Below are 14,523 nucleotides of genomic sequence, written 5' to 3' on the forward strand. Positions count from 1 at the left end.
CGTGCAATTAATTAGTTTTTGGATGTTTATTAGCCGAGAATGAGCCGAAAGAAAGTCGAATGTCAGGCGAATGTCCAATATAAAACTGACATTCGAGTTTCTTTCGGCTCGTTCTCGGCTAATAAACATCCAAAAATGAATGAAACTGCATTAACTGATTCTGCAGTAAACAAGGAACAAACTACAATCAAATATGTTTAAAACGTTTTTTCTGTAAATGTTTATTTTCTGTTATTTTGTAAATGTGAGGTTCATCTGCGTTGAAATGCTAAGGAAGTGCTAAGGGAGCGTCTAAAAAGTGCATGAAGCCGAGGTGTAGTTATTACCCAGTGGCATTTACCATTCAATACAACTGTATAAAGTCCTACAGTATGGGTACAGTAAACATATATAGTGTAAACAATTCTAAAATCAATCATTTTAATATAATAAACGATACAATAGTTACCTAGTGACATGTACCACCCACTACACTTACATTACAGAAACATACCCTACAGTATGGGTACAGTAATAAAGAATTAAAAGTAAAAAAAAAAAAAAAAAATTATTTAGTAGTTAACTAGTCACTTGTACTAGTTACTACAACCACATTATAAAAATCCTACGGCATGGGTACAGGGTATATTAATAATAAAATATAGAAGATTAACAAAAATTAAGAAACACAAATTTTGATAAGATGAAGGTTGTAGTAGTTAACTAGTGTATTATACTGCTTACTACAACAACATTACACATTAAAAGTCCCACAGCATTTTTACAGTAGATAATCAAAAAGTTTAAAAATGAACAAAAATCTAGAAACGTAAACATGAACATAACGCTCACGAACTAAACCAGGAAGTCTGAGCTGCTGTAAATAACTTGCTGTGTTTACTGGTGTTTCTGTTTACGTGTAGTAAAATGGCTGAGTCCAAAATTTCAGTAGCTCAGGACGAGTTCAGCTGTTCAGTCTGTCTTGAAACACTGAAGGATCCAGTAACTACATCATGTGGACACAGTTTCTGTATGTGTGTATTAATAACTGCTGGGATCAGGAGGATGATAAGGGAACATACAGCTGTCCACAGTGTAGACAAACCTTCACTCCAAGACCTGTTGTGAGGAGAAACACAATTCTGGCTGGAGTTGTGGAGAAACTGAAGAAAACAGAACTTCAAGCTCCACATCCTGGTCACTGTTCTGCTGGACCTGAAGATGTGATTTCTGTACAGAGAAAAAATGCAAAGCTGTTAAATCCTGTCTGGTGTGTTTGGCCTCATTCTGTGAAACTCACCTTCAGCCTCATTATCGAATTCCTGTTTATAAGAATCACAAGCTGGTTAAAGCCTCCAGACGACTCCAGGATCAGATCTGCTCTCAGCATGATGAACTGCTTAAGGTTTACTGTCGTACTGATCAGCAGTGTATCTGTGTGTTGTGTACCATGGATGATCATAAAGGACATGATACAATATCAGCTGCAGCAGAAAGAACTGAGAAACAGGTAAAATATTTTATACAGCTCTCTTTAAGAAGTACCAACTCATTATCATTTACACTGACGTTGTTTATGTGGTGCTCGTACACAATACAAGTAAATCCTGAATTGTTATTCTGTGTAGAAGCAGCTGCTGGAGATCCAGAGAAAATTCCAGGAGAAAATCCAGAACAGAGAGAAGGAACTTTGTGAGCTGATAAATGCTGTGGAGTCTCACAAGGTAAGTTTTATAAACAAAAAGCTCTCAGGATCAGTCCGACTCTCCTCCATTAAACCAATCTCCATTAAAAATGAGATATTTTATATCTCAGGTAACTTTGCAAGTAATGGAGCATTTTTGTTCATGAATTAAAAAAAAAAACTTTAAATTCTGCCTGGTTAGTTGGTGATTGATGCTGTACAGCAATTCTGAGGTTGTTCTAATAATTATAAGTCTGATAAGATCAGATTAGGACTGAGCCACCCAAAAAGATTATTGATTGTTGCCGTAATTACCGTGTAAGATTTCTGGTGAAGACTTGAGAAGATCACTACATTGGTTTTCCCAGTCCTGGCCATGCTGTTGTTTCCTGACACTCAAGCCATTTAGCACCATCACCAAGCTATGGGTGATGAAAGTCTTAGTCTGACCAGTAGCTACATATGAATGTAAAGAATTGACAAATATCAAAGTAAGAAACGTTTTCTCTTTCTGAATCCTCTAACAGTGTTCTGCACAGACAGCAGTGAAGAACATTGAGATGATCTGTACTGAACTAATCAACTCAATTAACAGAAGATGCTCTGAGCTAAAAGATCTGATCAGAGATCGAGAGACAGCAGAAGTAAGTCGAGCTGAAAAAGTCCTGAAAGTCCAGGTGGAGCAGCAGATTGTAGAGCTGAAGAGGAAAGATGCTGAACTGGAACAGCTTTCACACACAGAGGATCCCGTCCATTTCCTCCAGGTAACAGCACTAATAATAATTATATTATTGCTGCACCAGTCCAAGTAATAAAATATGTTCAGAATGTTAAAAAACTTGATGACAGTAACATCAAAAAGATAAGAAATAGTATTTTGTGACTTGTAAACATCTGCTGGTTTTAGAAACACATGATGCAGACAATAAAAGATTGGGTTCAATATTTAGGTAATGGTGCCTCTAGTGGACAGGTAGTGTAATTACAGGACTGGTGTTGCTGAATGAAGAATGTTGTGTTTAAACTGTAGGATTATTTAATTATGCATTTTAGAGTCGTTGCTCATAAAAACTGGTCTATACCTGAATGTTACTTTTATACCCAAACACAGCTGGATTATCTGTTTAAGATGTTTTTGGAACATTTTACAATCTTCGCAGTAGTCTAAATTTGTCCTTGTACCGACAGTTTTACAAAAACAAGTTTATTATTTTATTAGTTTAATCTAATTCTGTGAACATTATCTGTCTGGATGTAGAATTTTCAGTCTTTCTCGGCTCCTGCTGGATCTGCTGAATCAGCCACCATCACAATCAGTCCTTTCCTCTCATTTGATGATGTTACAAAGTCTGTATCTCAGCTGAGAGAGAAAGTAGAAGAATTCTGGAAAGAGCAGTGTGAGAAGATACCAGATGAAGGTGAGTTCAAGCCCTCAGTGTTCCATTGTCTCCAAAATGTTTCGGTACTCAAACATCAAACAAAACAATCAAATCCACCAACATGAAGATTTTACATCTAACAACATCATTCATTTACTCATTAACCCAGTACTGGTCATGGTCACAGTAAGTCCAGGGTTGAATGAAATACACTCACACTTGGTCAGTAACTTAGAATTAAGGTCACTTTAGACGAACACTAGGAGAACATGCCAAACTTCTTACTGGCGGTACCTGCGACAATTTCTGGTGCAAATATGCATTTACTGTGATAAGTGATTGTACTGTTACTCTTTCTGCAGTGAAGAAAGTCTGGATTACTTCACCTCCTGAAGGTGAAATCAGAGAAGATTTTCTACACTGTAAGTTTCTCACAATCACACAAACATACACAGTGCAGTGAAAAAGTATTTGCACCCCCCCAGTTATCTGTATTTTTACATATTTGTCACGTTACTAGTTCAGATGCTACAGCAGCTCAGTCTGGTTTAAGTCTAAATCTGATTAAGTCCAAAACCTAAACTTTATTTCCTTTTAACACAGATCTGCTCTTGTTATATGGAATTGTTGTGTTTTTATATTGCACGAGTGTTTAATCTTTAAATCATGAACTGATGACCAAACGTTCTTCTTTAGTCCTGAAACACCATCACACAACCACCACCATGACTGACTGTTAGTAAGATGTTTTTATTGTAAAATGCTGTTTTAGCTTCATTGCAAGTATAAGAATTCTGACTCATCAGTTCACAGAACATCATCACCAAAAAGCTTGAGGGTCATTAAGGTTCTTATATTGGTAAATGAGAGGCGAGGCTTTATGTTCCTCTTAGTTAACAGTGATTTTACCTTGTGACTCTCTCATGGATTTTATTTGTGCTCAGTTTCCTTCTAATACTGGAATCATTAAATCAGATTTAAATTGAGGTCAGCAGGTCCTGCGGTTTCCTAAATGTTTGTCTGGGTTCTTGTATGTTTTCCTTGATAAGACATTGATGAGCTCCTGAAGCAATCTTAACTGTTCCAAGTGTCATTTAGAGATCATGGCTCTTACTGTGGTTCGCTAAAGTACTAAAATCTTAGGATTGACTTTGTAACTTTTTCTGATATACAGGGTGGGCCATTTATATGGATACACCTAAATAAAATGGGAATGGTTGGTAATATTAACTTCCTGTTTGTGGCACATTAGTATATGGGAGGGGGAAAACTTTTCAAGATGGGTGGTGACCATGGCGGCCATTTTGAAGTCGGCCATTTTGTATCCAACTTTAGTTTTTTCAATGGGAAGAGGGTCATGTGACACATCAAACTTATTGAGAATTTCACAAGAAAAACAATGGTGTGCTTGGTTTTAACTTTATTCTTTCATGAGTTATTTACAAGTTTCTGACCACTTATAAAATGTGTTCAAAGTGCTGCCCATTGTGTTGGATTGTCAATGCAACCCTCTTCTCCCACTCTTCACACACTGATAGCAACACCGCAGAAGAAATGCTAGCACAGGCTTCCAGTATCCGTAGTTTCAGGTGCTGCACATCTCGTATTTTCACAGCATAGACAATTGCCTTCAGATGACCCCAAAGATAAAAGTCTAAGGGGGTCAGATCGGGAGACCTTGGGGGCCATTCAACTGGCCCACGACGACCAATCCACTAGGAAAGCTGGCACGTTCCCTGAGTTTTTCCAAAAGTGGATTGGTCGTCGTGGGCCAGTTGAATGAGTCAGTCACAGAAACCCTTAAAAAAACCACACACACACACACACACACACACACACACACTAACATACACCAACACACATTTACACAGACACACCCTCTCACACACGTTTACACACATTCACACTTACACACACATTAACAGACACACACACACTCATATGTGCACACACACACACACACACACACTGAAACACAATTCAAAAAGCTTTATTAGCATGACGTTGTGTTTGTTGTTGGATTGTATGTTGCTGGTGTGTGTCTGTGTACTGTTTGTGAATGTGTCATGTTTGTGGGGTGTTTCTATATGTCTGTGTAGTGTTTTTGTGTGTTTGTGTAACATTTGTGTGTTTGTGTAGTTTTCATTAGTTTGTGTAGCATTTGTGTGCATTTGTAGATGTTGGTGTCTGTGTATTTGTGTAGTGTCTGTGTGAGTATGTGTAGGGTTTGTCTGTGCTTGTGTAATGTATTTGTGTGTTTGTTTGTGTAGTGTTTGTAACAAATGTGTGTGTTTGTGTAGTGTACAATACTACAAGTAATATTTGTGTTTGAGTAGTATTTGTGTGTTTGAGTAGTATTTGTGTGTTTAAGTAGTATGTGTGTGTTTGAGTAGTATGTGTGTGTTTAAGTAGTATGTGTGTGTTTGAGTAGTATGTGTGTGTTTGAGTAGTATGTGTGTGTTTGAGTAGTATGTGTGTGAGCAGTATTTGTGTGTTTGAGTAGTATGTGTGTTTGAGCAGTATTTGTGTGTTTGAGTAGTATGTGTGTGTTTGAGCAGTATTTGTGTGTTTGAGTAGTATGTGTGTGTTTGAGTAGTATGTGTGTGAGCAGTATTTGTGTGTTTGAGTAGTATGTGTGTTTGAGCAGTATTTGTGTGTTTGAGTAGTATGTGTGTGTTTGAGCAGTATTTGTGTGTTTGAGTAGTATGTGTGTGTTTGAGTAGTGTGTGTGTGTTTGAGTAGTGTGTGTGTGTTTGAGTAGTATGTGTGTGTTTGAGTAGTATGTGTGTGAGCAGTATTTGTGTGTTTGAGTAGTATGTGTGTTTGAGCAGTATTTGTGTGTTTGAGTAGTATGTGTGTGTTTGAGCAGTATTTGTGTGTTTGAGTAGTATGTGTGTGTTTGAGCAGTATTTGTGTGTTTGAGTAGTATGTGTGTGTTTGAGCAGTATTTGTGTGTTTGAGTAGTATGTGTGTGTTTGAGCAGTATTTGTGTGTTTGAGTAGTATGTGTGTGTTTGAGCAGTATTTGTGTGTTTGAGTAGTATGTGTGTGTTTGAGTAGTATGTGTGTGTTTGAGCAGTATTTGTGTGTTTGAGTAGTATGTGTGTGTTTGAGCAGTATTTGTGTGTTTGAGTAGTATGTGTGTGTTTGAGCAGTATTTGTGTGTTTGAGTAGTATGTGTGTGTTTGAGCAGTATTTGTGTGTATGAGTAATATTTGTGTTTGAGCAGTATTTGTGTGTTTGAGTAGTATGTGTGTGTTTGAGCAGTATTTGTGTGTTTGAGTAATATTTGTGTTTGAGCAGTATTTGTGTGTTTGAGTAGTATGTGTGTGTTTGAGCAGTATTTGTGTGTTTGAGTAGTATGTGTGTGTTTGAGCAGTATTTGTGTGTTTGAGTAGTGTGTGTGTGTTTGTGCAGTATTTGTGTGTTTAAGCAGTATGTGTGTGTTTGAGTAGTATGTGTGTGTTTGAGCAGTATTTGTGTGTTTGAGTAGTATTTGTGTGTTTGAGTAGTATGTGTGTGTTTGAGCAGTATGTGTGTGTTTGAGCAGTATTTGTGTGTTTGTGCAGTATTTGTGTGTTTGAGCAGTATGTGTGTGTTTGAGCAGTATTTGTGTGTTTGTGCAGTATTTGTGTTTGAGTAGTATGTGTGTGTTTGAGCATTATTTGTGTGTTTGAGTAGTGTGTGTGTGTTTGTGCAGTATTTGTGTGTTTGAGCAGTATGTGTGTGTTTGAGTAGTATGTGTGTGTTTGAGCAGTATTTGTGTGTTTGAGTAGTATTTGTGTGTTTGAGTAGTATGTGTGTGTTTGAGCAGTATGTGTGTGTTTGAGTAGTATGTGTGTGTTTGAGCAGTATTTGTGTGTTTGTGCAGTATTTGTGTGTTTGAGCAGTATGTGTGTGTTTGAGCAGTATTTGTGTGTTTGAGTAGTATTTGTGTGTTTACACAGACACACCCTCTCACACACGTTTACACACATTCACACTTACACACACATTAACAGACACACACACACTCATATGTGCACACACACACACACACACACACTGAAACACAATTCAAAAAGCTTTATTAGCATGACGTTGTGTTTGTTGTTGGATTGTATGTTGCTGGTGTGTGTCTGTGTACTGTTTGTGAATGTGTCATGTTTGTGGGGTGTTTCTATATGTCTGTGTAGTGTTTTTGTGTGTTTGTGTAACATTTGTGTGTTTGTGTAGTTTTCATTAGTTTGTGTAGCATTTGTGTGCATTTGTAAATGTTGGTGTCTGTGTATTTGTGTAGTGTCTGTGTGAGTATGTGTAGGGTTTGTCTGTGCTTGTGTAATGTATTTGTGTGTTTGTTTGTGTAGTGTTTGTAACAAATGTGTGTGTTTGTGTAGTGTACAATACTACAAGTAATATTTGTGTTTGAGTAGTATTTGTGTGTTTGAGTAGTATTTGTGTGTTTAAGTAGTATGTGTGTGTTTGAGCAGTATTTGTGTGTTTGAGTAGTGTGTGTGTGTTTGAGCAGTATTTGTGTGTTTGAGTAGTATGTGTGTATTTGAATAGTATGTGTGTGTTTGTGCAGTATTTGTGTGTTTGAGCAGTATGTGTGTGTTTGAGTAGTATGTGTGTGTTTGAGTAGTATGTGTGTGAGCAGTATTTGTGTGTTTGAGTAGTATGTGTGTTTGAGCAGTATTTGTGTGTTTGAGTAGTATGTGTGTGTTTGAGCAGTATTTGTGTGTTTGAGTAGTATGTGTGTGTTTGAGTAGTATGTGTGTGAGCAGTATTTGTGTGTTTGAGTAGTATGTGTGTTTGAGCAGTATTTGTGTGTTTGAGTAGTATGTGTGTGTTTGAGCAGTATTTGTGTGTTTGAGTAGTATGTGTGTGTTTGAGTAGTGTGTGTGTGTTTGAGTAGTGTGTGTGTGTTTGAGTAGTATGTGTGTGTTTGAGTAGTATGTGTGTGAGCAGTATTTGTGTGTTTGAGTAGTATGTGTGTTTGAGCAGTATTTGTGTGTTTGAGTAGTATGTGTGTGTTTGAGCAGTATTTGTGTGTTTGAGTAGTATGTGTGTGTTTGAGTAGTATGTGTGTGTTTGAGCAGTATTTGTGTGTTTGAGTAGTATGTGTGTGTTTGAGCAGTATTTGTGTGTTTGAGTAGTATGTGTGTGTTTGAGCAGTATTTGTGTGTTTGAGTAGTATGTGTGTGTTTGAGCAGTATTTGTGTGTATGAGTAATATTTGTGTTTGAGCAGTATTTGTGTGTTTGAGTAGTATGTGTGTGTTTGAGCAGTATTTGTGTGTTTGAGTAATATTTGTGTTTGAGCAGTATTTGTGTGTTTGAGTAGTATGTGTGTGTTTGAGCAGTATTTGTGTGTTTGAGTAGTATGTGTGTGTTTGAGCAGTATTTGTGTGTTTGAGTAGTGTGTGTGTGTTTGTGCAGTATTTGTGTGTTTAAGCAGTATGTGTGTGTTTGAGTAGTATGTGTGTGTTTGAGCAGTATTTGTGTGTTTGAGTAGTATTTGTGTGTTTGAGTAGTATGTGTGTGTTTGAGCAGTATGTGTGTGTTTGAGCAGTATTTGTGTGTTTGTGCAGTATTTGTGTGTTTGAGCAGTATGTGTGTGTTTGAGCAGTATTTGTGTGTTTGTGCAGTATTTGTGTGTTTGAGTAGTATGTGTGTGTTTGAGCATTATTTGTGTGTTTGAGTAGTGTGTGTGTGTTTGTGCAGTATTTGTGTGTTTGAGCAGTATGTGTGTGTTTGAGTAGTATGTGTGTGTTTGAGCAGTATAATAAACACACAAATACTACTCAAACACACAAATACTACTCAAACACAAATATTACTTGTAGTATTGTACACTACACAAACACACACATTTGTTACAAACACTACACAAACAAACACACAAATACATTACACAAGTGTTTGAGTAGTATGTGTGTGTTTGAGCAGTATGTGTGTGTTTGAGTAGTATGTGTGTGTTTGAGCAGTATTTGTGTGTTTGTGCAGTATTTGTGTGTTTGAGCAGTATGTGTGTGTTTGAGCAGTATTTGTGTGTTTGAGTAGTATTTGTGTGTTTACACAGACACACCCTCTCACACACGTTTACACACATTCACACTTACACACACATTAACAGACACACACACACTCATATGTGCACACACACACACACACACACACACTGAAACACAATTCAAAAAGCTTTATTAGCATGACGTTGTGTTTGTTGTTGGATTGTATGTTGCTGGTGTGTGTCTGTGTACTGTTTGTGAATGTGTCATGTTTGTGGGGTGTTTCTATATGTCTGTGTAGTGTTTTTGTGTGTTTGTGTAACATTTGTGTGTTTGTGTAGTTTTCATTAGTTTGTGTAGCATTTGTGTGCATTTGTAAATGTTGGTGTCTGTGTATTTGTGTAGTGTCTGTGTGAGTATGTGTAGGGTTTGTCTGTGCTTGTGTAATGTATTTGTGTGTTTGTTTGTGTAGTGTTTGTAACAAATGTGTGTGTTTGTGTAGTGTACAATACTACAAGTAATATTTGTGTTTGAGTAGTATTTGTGTGTTTGAGTAGTATTTGTGTGTTTAAGTAGTATGTGTGTGTTTGAGCAGTATTTGTGTGTTTGAGTAGTGTGTGTGTGTTTGAGCAGTATTTGTGTGTTTGAGTAGTATGTGTGTATTTGAATAGTATGTGTGTGTTTGTGCAGTATTTGTGTGTTTGAGCAGTATGTGTGTGTTTGAGTAGTATGTGTGTGTTTGAGTAGTATGTGTGTGAGCAGTATTTGTGTGTTTGAGTAGTATGTGTGTTTGAGCAGTATTTGTGTGTTTGAGTAGTATGTGTGTGTTTGAGCAGTATTTGTGTGTTTGAGTAGTATGTGTGTGTTTGAGTAGTATGTGTGTGAGCAGTATTTGTGTGTTTGAGTAGTATGTGTGTTTGAGCAGTATTTGTGTGTTTGAGTAGTATGTGTGTGTTTGAGCAGTATTTGTGTGTTTGAGTAGTATGTGTGTGTTTGAGTAGTGTGTGTGTGTTTGAGTAGTGTGTGTGTGTTTGAGTAGTATGTGTGTGTTTGAGTAGTATGTGTGTGAGCAGTATTTGTGTGTTTGAGTAGTATGTGTGTTTGAGCAGTATTTGTGTGTTTGAGTAGTATGTGTGTGTTTGAGCAGTATTTGTGTGTTTGAGTAGTATGTGTGTGTTTGAGTAGTATGTGTGTGTTTGAGCAGTATTTGTGTGTTTGAGTAGTATGTGTGTGTTTGAGCAGTATTTGTGTGTTTGAGTAGTATGTGTGTGTTTGAGCAGTATTTGTGTGTTTGAGTAGTATGTGTGTGTTTGAGCAGTATTTGTGTGTATGAGTAATATTTGTGTTTGAGCAGTATTTGTGTGTTTGAGTAGTATGTGTGTGTTTGAGCAGTATTTGTGTGTTTGAGTAATATTTGTGTTTGAGCAGTATTTGTGTGTTTGAGTAGTATGTGTGTGTTTGAGCAGTATTTGTGTGTTTGAGTAGTATGTGTGTGTTTGAGCAGTATTTGTGTGTTTGAGTAGTGTGTGTGTGTTTGTGCAGTATTTGTGTGTTTAAGCAGTATGTGTGTGTTTGAGTAGTATGTGTGTGTTTGAGCAGTATTTGTGTGTTTGAGTAGTATTTGTGTGTTTGAGTAGTATGTGTGTGTTTGAGCAGTATGTGTGTGTTTGAGCAGTATTTGTGTGTTTGTGCAGTATTTGTGTGTTTGAGCAGTATGTGTGTGTTTGAGCAGTATTTGTGTGTTTGTGCAGTATTTGTGTGTTTGAGTAGTATGTGTGTGTTTGAGCATTATTTGTGTGTTTGAGTAGTGTGTGTGTGTTTGTGCAGTATTTGTGTGTTTGAGCAGTATGTGTGTGTTTGAGTAGTATGTGTGTGTTTGAGCAGTATAATAAACACACAAATACTACTCAAACACACAAATACTACTCAAACACAAATATTACTTGTAGTATTGTACACTACACAAACACACACATTTGTTACAAACACTACACAAACAAACACACAAATACATTACACAAGTGTTTGAGTAGTATGTGTGTGTTTGAGCAGTATGTGTGTGTTTGAGTAGTATGTGTGTGTTTGAGCAGTATTTGTGTGTTTGTGCAGTATTTGTGTGTTTGAGCAGTATGTGTGTGTTTGAGCAGTATTTGTGTGTTTGAGTAGTATTTGTGTGTTTACACAGACACACCCTCTCACACACGTTTACACACATTCACACTTACACACACATTAACAGACACACACACACTCATATGTGCACACACACACACACACACACACTGAAACACAATTCAAAAAGCTTTATTAGCATGACGTTGTGTTTGTTGTTGGATTGTATGTTGCTGGTGTGTGTCTGTGTACTGTTTGTGAATGTGTCATGTTTGTGGGGTGTTTCTATATGTCTGTGTAGTGTTTTTGTGTGTTTGTGTAACATTTGTGTGTTTGTGTAGTTTTCATTAGTTTGTGTAGCATTTGTGTGCATTTGTAAATGTTGGTGTCTGTGTATTTGTGTAGTGTCTGTGTGAGTATGTGTAGGGTTTGTCTGTGCTTGTGTAATGTATTTGTGTGTTTGTTTGTGTAGTGTTTGTAACAAATGTGTGTGTTTGTGTAGTGTACAATACTACAAGTAATATTTGTGTTTGAGTAGTATTTGTGTGTTTGAGTAGTATTTGTGTGTTTAAGTAGTATGTGTGTGTTTGAGCAGTATTTGTGTGTTTGAGTAGTGTGTGTGTGTTTGAGCAGTATTTGTGTGTTTGAGTAGTATGTGTGTATTTGAATAGTATGTGTGTGTTTGTGCAGTATTTGTGTGTTTGAGCAGTATGTGTGTGTTTGAGTAGTATGTGTGTGTTTGAGTAGTATGTGTGTGTTTGAGCAGTATTTGTGTGTTTGAGTAATATTTGTGTGTTTGAGTAGTATGTGTGTGTTTGAGTAGTATGTGTGTGTTTGAACAGTATTTGTGTGTTTGAGTAATATTTGTGTGTTTGAGTAGTATGTGTGTTTGAGTAGTATGTGTGTGTTTAAGCAGTATTTGTGTGTTTGAGTAGTATGTGTGTGTTTGAGTAGTATGTGTGTGTTTGAGTAGTATATGTGTGTGTTTGAGCAGTATTTGTGTGTTTGAGTAGTATGTGTGTGTTTGAGCAGTATTTGTGTGAGCAGTATTTGTGTGTTTGAGTAGTATGTGTGTGTGTTTAAGTAGTATATGTGTATGTTTGAGTAGTATGTGTGTGTTTGAGTAGTATATGTGTGTGTTTGAGCAGTATTTGTGTGTTTGAGTAGTATGTGTGTGTTTGAGCAGTATTTGTGTGTGTTTGAGTAATATTTGTGTTTGAGCAGTATTTGTGTGTTTGAGTAATATTTGTGTTTGAGTAGTATGTGTGTGTTTGAGCAGTATTTGTGTGTTTGAGTAATATTTGTGTTTGAGTAGTATGTGTGTGTTTGAGTAGTATTTGTGTGTTTGAGTAGTATGTGTGTGTTTGAGCAGTATTTGTGTGTGTTTGAGTAATATTTGTGTTTGAGCAGTATTTGTGTGTTTGAGTAGTAGTATGTGTGTGTTTGAGCAGTATTTGTGTGTTTGAGTAGTATGTGTGTGTTTGAGCAGTATTTGTGTGTTTGAGTAGTATGTGTGTGTTTGAGCAGTATTTGTGTGTGTTTAAGTAATATTTGTGTTTGAGCAGTATTTGTGTGTTTGAGTAGTATGTGTGTGTTTGTGCAGTATTTGTGTGTTTGAGTAGTATGTGTGTGTTTGAGTAGTATGTGTGTGTTTGAGCAGTATTTGTGTGTGTTTGAGTAATATTTGTGTTTGAGCAGTATTTGTGTGTTTGAGTAGTATGTGTGTGTTTAAGTAGTATTTGTGTGTTTGAGCAGCATTTGTGTGTTTGAGTAGTATGCGTGTGTTTGAGCAGTATTTGTGTGAGCAGTATTTGTGTGTTTGAGTAGTATGTGTGTGTGTTTGAGTAGTATATGTGTGTGTTTGAGCAGTATTTGTGTGTTTGAGTAGTATGTGTGTTTGAGCAGTATTTGTGTGAGCAGTATTTGTGTGTTTGAGTAGTATGTGTGTGTGTTTGAGCAGTATTTGTGTTTTTGAGTAATATTTGTGTTTGAGTAGTATGTGTGTGTTTGAGCAGTATTTGTGTGTTTGAGTAGTATGTGTGTGTTTGAGCAGTATTTGTGTGTGTTTGAGTAATATTTGTGTTTGAGCAGTATTTGTGTGTTTGAGTAGTATGTGTGTGTTTGTGCAGTATTTGTGTGTTTGAGTAGTGTGTGTGTGTTTGAGTAATATTTGTGTTTGAGTAGTGTGTGTATTGTGTAGGGTTTGTTTGATTGTGTAGGGTTTGTGTGATTGTGTAGGGTTTGTTTGATTGTGTAGTGTTTGTGTGACTGTGTAGGGTTTGTGTGATTGTGTAGGGTTTGTTTGATGGTGTAGGGTTTGTGTGATTGTGTAGGGTTTATTTGATTGTGTAGGGTTTGTGTGATGGTGTAGGGTTTATTTGATTGTGTAGGGTTTGTGTGATGGTGTAGGGTTTATTTGATTGTGTAGGGTTTGTGTGATGGTGTAGGGTTTATTTGATTGTGTAGGGTTTGTGTGATGGTGTAGGGTTTGTGTGATTGTGTAGTGTTTGATTGTGTAGGGTTTGTTCGATTGTGTAGGGTTTGATTGTGTAGGGTTTGTGTGATTGTGTAGTGTTTGCTTGATTGTGTAGTGTTTGATTGTGTAGGGTTTGTGTGATTGTGTAGTGTTTGATTGTGTAGGGTTTGTGTGATTGTGTTGGGTTTGTGTGATTGTGTAGTGTTTGATTGTGTAATATTTGATTGTGTAGGGTTTGTTTGATTGTGTAGGGTTTGTGTGATTGTGTAGGGTTTGTTTGATGGTGTAGGGTTTGTGTGATTGTGTAGGGTTTGTTTGATTGTGCAGGGTTTGTGTGATTGTGTAGGGTTTGTTTGATTGTGTAGTGTTTGTGTGATTGTGTAGGGTTTGTGTGATTGTGTAGGGTTTGTTTGATTGTGTAGGGTTTGTGTGATTGTGTAGTGTTTAATTGTGTAGGGTTTGTGTGATTGTGTAGGGTTTGTGTGATTATGTAGGGTTTGTGTGATTGTGTAGGGTTTGTGTGATTGTGTAGTGTTTGATTGTGTAGTGTTTGATTGTGTAGGGTTTGTGTGATGGTGTAGGGTTTGTTTGATTGTGTAGGGTTTGTGTGATTGTGTAGTGTTTGATTGTGTAGGGTTTGTGTTATTTTGTAGGGTTTGTGTGATTGTGTAGGGTTTGTGTGATTGTGTAGTTTGTGTGATTGTGCAGTGATTGTGTAGGGTTTGTGTGATTGTGTAGTGTTTGATTGCGTAGGGTTTGATTGTGTAGGGTTCGTGTGATTGTGTAGGGTTTGTTTGATTGTGTAGGGTTTGTGTGATTGTGTAGGGCTTGTGTGATTGTGTAGGGTTTGTGTGATTGTGTAGGGTTTGATTGTGTAGTGTTTGATTGTGTAGGGTTTGTGTGATG

At 36.9% G+C, this 14,523-nt stretch overlaps 1 pseudogene; it reads left to right on the top strand.

Annotated features, from left to right (window-relative positions):
- The first annotated feature begins 906 nt into the window (after nucleotides 1–906).
- LOC134326302 (tripartite motif-containing protein 16-like) overlaps nucleotides 907–14,523 on the top strand; it is a 53,799-nt pseudogene continuing 40,182 nt past the window's right edge.

Source organism: Trichomycterus rosablanca, chromosome 14 (genome assembly GCF_030014385.1).
Source record: "Trichomycterus rosablanca isolate fTriRos1 chromosome 14, fTriRos1.hap1, whole genome shotgun sequence".
Classification (NCBI taxonomy): Eukaryota; Metazoa; Chordata; class Actinopteri; order Siluriformes; family Trichomycteridae; genus Trichomycterus; species Trichomycterus rosablanca.